The following is an 11,952-nucleotide window of genomic DNA, read 5'->3' as shown; positions in this document are numbered from 1 at the left end:
TATTGTGTTTATCAGTAATGCGTCGATATCCTAAGAATCCATTCAAGAAAGATGAACTTGATGTGACACATTAATCCAAAGAAGATAGCAGAGAAGAGTAGCGCCTCTGATGCGAAACTTGGTGGGATCCCACCATTTTGTAGGGTTCTCTGTTTCCCTACTAACGATATTACTGAACTACATCAATAACAGATTAAAAAGGTTGCTAACTTCAAGCAAGTATATCGGTGTTGGGTGTAAACGCAGCTCCTCCTCCTCCACTGCTTGACAAATGCAAGACACACAACTAGCAGTTACTCATACATCAATAACAGATTAAAAAGGTTGCTAACTTCAAGCAAGTATATCAGTGTTGGGTGTAAACGCAGCTCCTCCTCCTCCCCTGCTTGACAAATACAAGACGCACAACTAGCCAGTTACTCATTTCGACTTGAATTTGTAAATGGAATTTCATTTCTAAATCTAACGATTGCTTGTCATGTGAACCATGCGTGTGTGTGTGTATATATAGATTTAATGATTATTAAATAAATTTTGGTTCTTAGATGAGAAGAGTAAACTTTGCTAGGGAATATTTGAGTTCGCATGAGGAAATTTTAAGGCATTGAGGAATGTGTTAGATAGGTGCATGAATCTGTTTGATATTATTACTGACCCACTTTTCCCTCTTTTAAAGACTCTTGGAGTCTTGCCCGTTCTTTATTTCAGTAAAAAATTGATATTCTTAGATTGTATGATTCACTGATTTGATGATTATTACATGCGTTTTTGGTTCTTAGTGGAGGAAAAGAAACTTGTCTTAAAGATGAGAATGTTAGATGTAATTTTTTTTTGAAAATCTTATAGTGTGTAGTAAATTAATGTCACTTTGAAAACACGGGCAAATGCGTCACCCTTTGAAAACCCGCATTTGTCATTTTGGAAAACTTGTATTCAATAATGTATGTCATCCTTGTTTATAGCGTAAGATAATTAGACATTTGGTGTGGAATATGTGGCAAGTTGTGAACTGTAAGTATTATTCTCAGTTTATTGATTCAGTTTAATATTGAAAGAGGTTCACTTTTTTTTTTTTTTTAATAGTTAATCTTGTTCACGGTAGCTTAATACAGGTTTGGCCATTTTGTACACAGTATATATTGTTTTCTGATCTTTTTTGCATACCTCTTGTATAGTCATTGGTTAGTGAATCAAATTTAAACCTTCAAGAGTCCACATTGTAACGTCTTTCGCTGGCAAATCTACCGCACCTTTCCCTGTTTATAACATCCCTTTGTGTCAATGTTAAATCTTCTGAGTGCATTATGGTACTTGGAAATGACTAATTGTATCATTACAATAAGAATTGAGCACGCGATTGTAGTTGCAGGAAATCTTACAACACACCCCTTGTATTATCATGACTATGATTTCTAGATCTAAACTTATTTGATATGAAAATAAAGATAAAGATAACGAAAATAGAAAATAAGACACAAGATTTACGTGGTTCGATCAATTTGATCTACATCCACGGGGTTAGGTTTCACTATGATCATTGAATTACATATGAATTACATTGAGACTCCATTAGTGAGTATTTGGAGCTCTCTCTCTCTCTGGTTTTTGGGGAAGAATAAGAAGATAATAATAATACCAGTTACTTTTCTCTCTCCTACCTTTCTCTTTATATAGGATGCTACCTAGTGGATGACAGCTCACATATAGTGGAGTACAGCTCATATTATCTCGCGCCCAAACTACATTCTCGCAAGCTTCGCTACCTTCTCGCAAACTCTCTCTATAATTTCGCAGGCTCTATCTATAATTTCACAAATTCTTACTGTTGTGCGATATTCAGATCCTACATCTTGCCTCATTTTCCTTGAATATTGCTTGAAGAGCGATCTTTAAGGAAAAATCCACCTTGTTGTAGTCGTTGGAGGAACGAGCGAAAGAATATTGGACTTGAAAAGTACGTACTTGCCTCTATTCTTTTGTGAAGTTCCGGAATGTTGCGAAGTAAATAAGAAGTATCATCTTTTGAAGTATGCGAAGTATGAAGTATCCTTGAAGAAGTATAAGAAGCATGAAGTATCCTTGATGAAGTATAAGAAATATTCAATTCTCGAAATGTAAGAAGTATCCGTCCTTGAATGAGAATAATAAGTATTGCCTCTATTCATGCGAAATTATTACTCCATTTTTGGTGATTCTTGCCGAGAAGATAAAGAACATAAAATGTTTTCTTGGTAATCCATAGTTGCCTCTGTTCTTTATCTAAGAGGATAGAATCTTTGAGAAAATGTTGAATGTGTCAGAATTTCGTACGGATCCTACATGCAATAATAATTGAGCACGCGATAATGTACTAGGGGAACATAATGCAGGTCAAATTATTACATGCAAAAATATATGGTGTGTAGATTCTCTTTGTGTTGATGATAAATAGGATATGCAAAGTTAGCATTGAGTAGTTGGTTATCATTTTTTTTGTTATACCGTCATTTGGAGGCTACCAAAACAGCTTTTCATTATTTGTTTATACAGTTGCATCCGTTATACTAAATAGACTAGTAGGGAGGCATAATGTGTACATAATTGTACACCTGTCGACTCTTAATGTGTACATAATTGTACACATATTAATTTTTGATGTGCACATAGTTATACGTCTGTTGATCGTTAATGTGCACATAGTTGTACACCTCTTAATAGTTGATGTACACATAATTATACATGTGTTGTTAATGAGTGCACATGTTTAAAGGTGGAGGAAGAAGCTCATGATCTTAGTAGGGAGGATTTTTCTCATTTCATGGAACAATGTAGCAGTAGGGAGGCTTAATATATACATAATTGTACACTTGTAGTGTACACTTGTAGATTCTTAATGTGTACATGATTGTACACATATTAATTTTGACTAGGTTGCTACTGGTATTGTATATATGAGGCTAGGTTGGGATCCACGTCAAGGTGAGAACTACTTGGATGCTATGCTGAGAGGAGAGATTTTGACTGCTCTCTCTATTTTTGAACATGATCTTCCACTAAAATATGCAGTTTGATGTTTCCATGCATTTTCATACGGTACATACACACCTCTCCTCCTTCCTGACTCAAGAAAGGTTAGTGAATCAGAAGGGTCACTTTATTTCTGTTCTTTGTGTTCCCCTGGTCAAACACGTTACTATTTGTTATTTAAATATATATTTAACACAACCACAACCTAAATGATTGATGATGAATTGGAATTAAGCATGTAAGTGCTAATTCCGGTTCAAGATTTTCATTTATGTGCTCACTACGCATTTACGTACCTGATATACGCAGTTTACATAGAAGTGCACTTTTTTTGTCCTTGTTATAAGAGGTGTATATGCTTGTACACCACTTATATGGCTTCTTGTATATTCCATATGGACTATTTTTAGTTTTACATATGAAAAACTTGGCCTTCCTCGTGATGAAATGGGTATCGTAACAATCTTTATGATTTCGTGCAGATATCCTACCTCATGTTATTGTATGTTTGCATTAATTTATTGGGATAAGTAAGGGTGGATTCATTTATTCATTCTCTTTTTTTTTTTTTCCAAAAATGGCTGAGAACAAAGGTCATGACTACTCATCTGGATGGTGGGAATTCCTTTTTGGGTTCCACAATTCGAAGCCGAGACGCAAAACGAAACATTTAAAAGGTATTACTTAAGAATTTCCACCCTTCTATTTGTTTCTTTTATTTTGCATCCTGGTTATTCTATTTGTTTGTTGATAAGTACATAATTATATAAAAGCAATTCAGATTCCTGCACCTTTAGTATTATCGCGTTCCTATTTTAATTAAACCAGAAGCTCTCAATGTGTGGCACGATGTATACGTAGTTGTACACATGTTGAAGATTAATGTGTACATAATTATACACATGTTTACTGGGTACGTTCTAGGTGTTGATCGATAATTCAGGAATGAGCTTTGGTTAATGTTTAATCCTTCTACTGGTAATTATTACTCGCATACTTATTTCCAAATTTCAATTCTGCATGCAAATTTGATAATGGTAGACTGGAATTTATATCAACAGGTGAAACGCTATCGTCAGATCACAATACAAGATTTGTTATGAGGTTTGCACTTTTTTGGCTACTTGACCAGCATCCTAAGCTCTGCCCCATCAACCGTTCCACGGATCTTGCTGTTCTGAAAGAAAAGTTTGAAACACCCACAACTGGCAATCCCACAGGAAAATATGACTTGCCGAGGATTGATGTTTTTGTTTCTATTGCGGATCCAGAGAAGGAGCCTCCTCTTGTCACTGCAAATACTATTCTTTCCATCCTTGCTACTGATTACCCAGTTGAAAAACTTGCTTGTTACGTTTATGACGATAGAGGCGCCTTACTGACCTTTGAGTCCATGGCAGAAGTTGCAAGTTTTGCAAGCATGTGGATTGTTTTTATATAATTATGGCAGATGTGTACATGTTTGTACATCAATGTAAACTAAGTTTAAAAAAAAAAGAATTATATAGTCATATGGGTACTCTTTTTGTAGCTTTCGGAAAGAGCTTTCCGAATATATAAAATTTGCGAATTTTGGACAAACGGTTCGAAAGATAAATTAATTTTAATTTTTTTTTTATATTATTTAAAACTGGTGACATCATCATGAGTCACTTTGGACTAAACTGCAAATATTTGGACTAAATTGTAAACTAGGAAGATTATTTGTGTACTTTCCATAAAAAGGACTAATTTCTACCTAGTTGAATGGATTAGGACTAAATAATATATTTGGATGGGATTTTGGACTAAATCATATTTTTTCCTTTCTTATTAGGCCTATTCTTATGCATATGGCAAACATCAGATTTTGCCATATACAGTATGTAGGGGTGTGCAACGGACGGATGCGGATTAGGGGTCACCCGCGTCCAACCCGTAAAAGTTGTGGATTCCACCCGTGTCCGATCCAAACATCCGCGGATCAACGGGTGATGCGGACCGGATGCGGATTAAAGGTTGTTGTAGTTAAAAGAAAAAAAAGAACAAAAATATTTACATCTTAGTGATATTCGATTGATATTTGATCCTTTTGATATGTACGTTTGCGGTGACTTCTCTTTATCTGGTCTCAGTGATATTTGATCGAGGTTTTGATTTTTTTGTTGCTTTGGTAAATCCGTTAGAAAGTGTTTCCCAAATGTGTAAAACCCCTTCCAAACTACGAACCAAAAATTTGCTGCTTGTATGCAAATTCTCCAAGGAATCATAGAGAAATCAACATTCGTCTTTGAAGTGTACTTGTTGGAATGGTCAAACAAATTCAATGGAATTTTACTGTAAAGGTTATTCATCTCAGATGATAAATCTGTAGTTTCTTCATAGGACAGAGGTTGACAATCCCATCCAACCGAATGTTGGAATATTTTCAACGCCGCTAACCAAAGGGGGGTCCTGGGGGGCACCATTGATGTCTGTTGATGAAGGAACCTGACGTTTCGTGAATAGAAACCTGTTGGCGAATAAAAAACCTATTCCCAACAGGTGCAAAACCCTTTATAAATAGCTTCTCCCAGTTTCGTTTAACATAGAAGAAAAATCAATCTGTTTTCTCTATTTCAAAAAGCATCATCAGAAATCAGAAATCTCTTTGTGTGTTCTTGATTGAATCAAGGGGTACAAACCTTGAATTCAGTTTTCATTGCAGGGCTTTCATTGTATCCTGAAGGCAATATTTCGCATACCTGTTGTAATCGCCAATTGTTATTGGGAGGGTAGAAATATTTGTCTAAAAGAAATTTATACAAGCCTTGAAAGTTTTGGAGTGCAACAATTTCTTCTCTGTGTCATTCATCCTTTGTGAAACCCAATTTTTTCCAACACCGAATTGAACTTTGCAAGAACTTGTAAATCTGCTGCAATTTGCTTCATTGGTGGACTTTCTTCGCCCTTCCACCGGAGCCATTTCTTTGCAATTACAATGACTGGAAGGACTTGTTGCAGGTGTCCCTCGTCTGCGGGAGCATCAATGATCTTGAACTCTTCATTTTTATTGGATAAAGATCAATTTCAAATCTTTCCCCTCTGTTGGGTTTCTCAATATATCTGGTGATGATTTTGTTCATCAGGAAAGCCATAATACTTTCACGATTGGAAAAAGATATCTACGGTGCGGGTGAATCCGAAGATTTTAAAGTCTAACCGCAACTAAACCACTAAAGATGTCGATTTGAGAATTCCACCTGTGTTTGGCCCATAAATCATACGGATTGGATTTCACCAGCAATTTTACGGACAAATACACATGAAATCCGCGGTTCCGTATTTTTTGCTCACCCCCACATATATGCACCCACTATGGGTTTCCAAACTGCCAAACTCATATGCATATATGTCATGAATAACATATAGGCATACATGATGGGGTTTCAGGCGAGCGATAGAGAGTTCATCGCTCGATGGTCATAACAACGCTCGCTGGTCTTTATAACGCTAGTGCTAGTCAATCTATCGCTCGTAGGTCTGGTCATCGCTTATCATATCTTCATCCAATGGCTACCAATTTCCCCCTATAAATACCTAATTTCAACTCATTCCAACCCAACTTCAAATTCATTTCAACATGCCTAGTGCTCGCATAACCGAAGTGGATTTTACTCCAGGCGAAGATGTTTCTCTAATTCAATGTTGGGTTTCAGTTGCTAGCGATAGAGATTTCAATTTAGAGACTTTTAACTTATGGGACACTGTGTTTCAAAGGTTTACGAAGTTAAGTCACGTAAATCTAGGAAGAAAAAATGAGTGTCTTTTCATAATCATTATTGTTTCATCAATGACAATGTTAGAAAGTATCAGCAAATTATGTGGTTGATAAAAGGGGATAATCCTGGGTTGTCAAATGAAGAACTAAAAATTAGAGCTCGTACCAAATCCGTCGGAGACAACGGAAGATGGTTTAACCACGACGAATGTTATGAACTGTACAATGTTCATGTGCAGGGATTCAAATTTTAAGTATTGTGTTATGCAATCAAGGTTTTAATGAAATGTAAAACTAGTTTTTAAAATATAGTTTCCATTAATAAAAAAAATTACATTTCAACTAAATTGCTTACTTTTCAACTGAAAGGTTACATTTAAACTACTCATTATCTTTTCCATTTCTTCTCTGACCAAAGATCTAATTGCCATGTTTTCTGGATCAAGAGTGTTGTTCAACATATTAGTTAGCGAGCCGATTTGAGACTCACTTGGTGCTTGAGTTTCATCAGAATCACCATAACCTTGATAAGCAATGGGTTTGGGGCGTATGGTAACCCGATACAAATCTTGAAATACGTGTTGTTGATATTCTTGAGGAGTTTATTGCAATGGTTGAAATGTTGATAAGCTTGAGGCAATTGGGGGGTGGAGGCAATTGGGGTATACAGAGTCGATTTACTAATTACTTCCATGTGCACACCACCACCTGGAGTCATTATGTCAGTTGACAAATGACTAAATATACGTGCAGGAGTTGTATCCAAGACAATGTTTTCGTCGCCACCACGTACTCCTTAAGTATCTAACACTTGGTTTGGAGTAGAACTTTCTGGTACCTCCTGCATAAGACGACGTCTTAAACTTCTTTCACTTCCACGACTTTGCTGACTTCCAGTAGGAATCATTCATCCACCACTTGGACTCAAATGAGTCATTCCTCTACCATCTATACCACTGGGACTCATTCCTCTACCAATGAGACTCATTCCTCTAACACTGAGACTCATTCCTCTACAACTACCTCAACCATCATTACCGTCAAATCCTCGACTCATGTCTAACATCATGCTTTCCCTCAGTTTTTGCAACTCATCCAAGTGGAATCTCTGAAATCCCTGAAATAAAGCATGATAATCATTCAACTGGGTATGATACTGCAACTCTGTAGCATTGATCCCCCAGTATGGATAAGTCCAATCAAGTGCACTAGCTAGAAGCAATTAGATAAGTAAAAATCTGTCTAGATGTGCTGGATATAGTCTGTACATCCCAAGAAAATGGTGGCATGGTTGACGATGAACTTTGAGAAGGATATGCAAATGCGTCACAGTCTTTGGTGGAGGTTTGGGAGGTAGAAATTCATAGGCAAGTGGCATCCTACCTAAAGCTGGGAAATCCATCCGACCCAAACTTTGTGGTTGCATAACAATATTGGGCTTGAAAATAGTGTTAAACCAAACTAAGTGGTCATTTCTTTCCATTGGCTCCTGGATCAATTCATCAGTTTCTTTCCAATGATGACCTTCCCTTATCAATTTCAAGTAGTCGTCTTCGGAACCCTCTGAACTTGGATAGAGGTTGACAGCTATCACTGATCTTCTTTGCAACTGAAGAAGTTGTCTTTCACCATAATACCAAAGACCCTTTTCAGAAATAGGGTTGTATAACACAATCCTTGTGAGGCTTAGTTGTACCATTATCTGAGCTTGTTCTTCTTCGAACTCAGGTATTGCTTCATACGCTGGGAAATCAGGTTAAGGCTTGCTCTACACAACTGCTGAATATTATGAGCAATAACAGTATGTCGACCATCTTCAATCTGTTCTCATTTCCAATTCTCATAATCGTACTTCAGCATGACAGGAAAAACATTGTTATATTCTTAAGAGAAGGGTCGAAACACGGAACCATGTATACCACCAATACTGAAAATAATAATATTATTGGTGTTAGAGCATAGATCGGTTGAACCCACCAAGCGTCGGTATGTCAAGTTTGGTTGTCATATTTTCGTGAACCAAAACTCATTTAAAGAGTCGCTTGATTATATTCTAGAGTCAACTTCGTATAGGTTAGCTTGAAAGTGTTAGGATATGAGACTTACAAGTATTACATGAAGACTTGAAGAATGTGAAGAAGTATAGAGCTACAATGACGACATCATCCTTCCTCTTGAGGTTAGTAATATTTGACTTGAACTGTTTCATTCCCTAACGTATCTTTCAAGTCGTGCATTTTGAAAACATAACTGCGAAGCTATGAATGATTATATTCTAGTTAGACATAGTATAAGGAATACAATACGGGGTTTATTGCTTAACCATTGAACTTTGTATATAAGACATCGACATAATCGTAGGAATGCTACTGTGATTATGTATGGGTACGGGTGAAGATTTCGTCCTAGTAAACAATGTTTTTACATTCGTATAAAGGAAGTAAGTTCATAAACTTGTTTTGTGAAATGAAAGGGAAATCTCTAGGCTTATTGGTATTGTTATTCATTGCAAATCTATTTTAAATTACCAGTATGTGTGTCTAGTATAACCTCTCTTAAACTTGTTTATGCATCTTGGTAAAACTATTCACAAGGCCTGACTTATGTATTGGTATGACTTTTATTAGTGAAACCGATCTTAAGTAATCACTCAAGATGGTATGATCGATATGTTGTAATTGGTACGATACGTTGTAATTGGTACAACTTTAATCTAGCAATTGGGAAACCGATCCTAATAAGAGGTGCAACCGATCACAAGTGGGGAATCGATCCTTGTAAGAGAGGCAACACGTTTTTAGATATTGGGGGAACCGATCCTATGAACATGTGCAACACTTTTTTAGACATTGGGGGAACCGATTCTATGAACATGTACAACCGAATACAAGTAGTTACCATAAGTATGTGGGAAACCGGTTCTAGATCATGAGAATAAAGTCTCAGAAAAGGTCAATGGAAATTGGTCTCGAAAGTCTTTTAGAAAATCAAAGAAAAAGTCTATGACTGATAATTTGATTGAGATTCAATTTTTTGATCAGAAAAGAATGAATCCGAAACCCAAGAACTCTGTCTTGGATCCTACTTCAATTCCTAGGGAAAAATCGTCTTTCCCAAATTGTGAAAATAGATTAGATTCACTATCTTACCCACGTTCTGAATATCGAAAGATGATGATTAGGTTTTTCAAACATATTGAAACCTATTCAGAAAAAGGGAAAAACCATTGACAGTCTAGATGACATCATAGAACTTATTGTTCGATTAAATGTAAGGATCTGTGAAGGAAAGCGAGAAACACTCAGTATTCAAAATAATCTGGCAGATTATATGTAACAAAAATTAGCCATGTGCAATGAAGTTCATCAACATACTACTAAGTGTGAAATTCTCAATCGATCGCTGGAGCATTCACAAATAAGTAATAAGATTTTTATTGAGAAACATCTTACATAAACATGTCAAAAGGTATATCTAGACGGATGCTTAGAAATATATTTCCAACAAGGAATGAATACCTTAAGAGGATATATAGAATGTATTGAACAAGAGACATTTGCGATTTGTCTAATGGCAGATCTAGATCTAACGGGTTCAAGTTCGAAGAACATACCATCCTGGGCACAATATGTAATCGAGGATATTGCATCTCGCAATTTTATTGACAAAGAGGATGGGTTCAAAACCCACACAAAGGAACATGATGATGTTCCTAAAGAAAAAGAGGAAGAATTTACTCAAAAAGTATTTGGTGAGGAAGATCCTCATCCCAATGCTTAATTGCATTGGAATGTGCATCCTTACAATGCCTGATCTTTTGATGTAAGGAAGCACATATACCTAGGCAATCGGTATCCTGACAATCGCTCATATTCAATATAGAGAGTTTTATACAATCTATCTAAAAGTTGCTTAATATATCTTCTAGTGTAGAAAGTTTGTCTCACAACAACTTGTGTAAACAGGATAAGTCTACTCGTCCGAGAATATCTTTTGATGTATGATCTAGAAGATTGATTCTTCAAAGAATCTTAGTGCTTCACTGTCACATTAGATGCAAAAATATGTTTCAAATCTGGTCAGAATTATTTATGTAAGGCTGACTCCTATGTTTGGAATGTGTCAAATATATCTCAAATATATACTCGTCTTATTTGAGAATATATGGTAACAAGATGTATCCTCAAACCAGATCTCAAGCAAAACTTCGGAAATCCTTGAGTGGAATGACTTCTAATGAAGCTGTTCATCTTGATAATACTTTCAAGAAATCCGGTTGTGAAGATAAGGAAAAAGAAAAGGAAGAGATGACACATCTCCTTGTCCAAAACAGTTTGGATGCTAAGATTGATATTATCAATCTTCGACAAGCCCTCATCAGTACTACCAAAACACATCATAGACAGGCAGCACTACTAGGAACTGTTATCTGTAACCAAAAGAAGTTGATTAAACTTACAATCGGTAACAAGGAGTATGCTCGGAATATTAATCGAAAGGTTAATGCTTTAGCCTGTGAACATAATCAAGGTACTATGAGTAGAATCAGGGAAATCATCCTAAATGCATTGATGAAGATCTTGAAAATTTTGAGGATATAGAGGATGATCTCTAATAAACTTCTTAAGAGTCTCCAATAAAGAAAATAAACTTCAGTTTTTGTTTTATTTCAGTATTTGTAAAGTCTATTTTGAATAAAACTATCTTATTTATGAATAAAATTATTATTTATAATTTTTCTTGTGATAGTTTTCGGTTACATAGCATGTGCTTGAATGCTTTATTTTATTGCTATGTATGTTTATGGGATGTTTGATTTCGATTTTATTACCTTAATATTCGATCTCATATGTGTGAACCCTTATGGTTTGGGTGACTTTTTTATTTAGAGGGATTGAGTTCTAGCCCATGATGGTAGTCTTTATCAAAGGATCATAAGGGATTCCGATTGAAACAAATATGTGAAAAAGTCACAATATGTTGAATCTTTTGGTTTAACATAGAAGCATATGTTTTTCGGGGTTTCAACTTTTGCATTGCGTTAGTTAAAACCTGTGTTCAACCTTTCCCTGGTAAAGGTTGCTCTTTGTTGTTGTTATTTTGTTTTGGCGGGAGGATGACAACTTCAACGGGGGAGAATTCTAAGTGAACTTGCGCTTAATGACATATCTTTTGGGGGAGAAGAGGATGCGGAATTTGAGGTAACA

Source organism: Papaver somniferum, chromosome 3, assembly GCF_003573695.1.
Source record: "Papaver somniferum cultivar HN1 chromosome 3, ASM357369v1, whole genome shotgun sequence".
NCBI classification, from domain to species: Eukaryota; Viridiplantae; Streptophyta; class Magnoliopsida; order Ranunculales; family Papaveraceae; genus Papaver; species Papaver somniferum.
The sequence above is the reverse complement of the archived record's forward strand: the minus strand, read 5'-3'. Positions refer to the sequence as shown.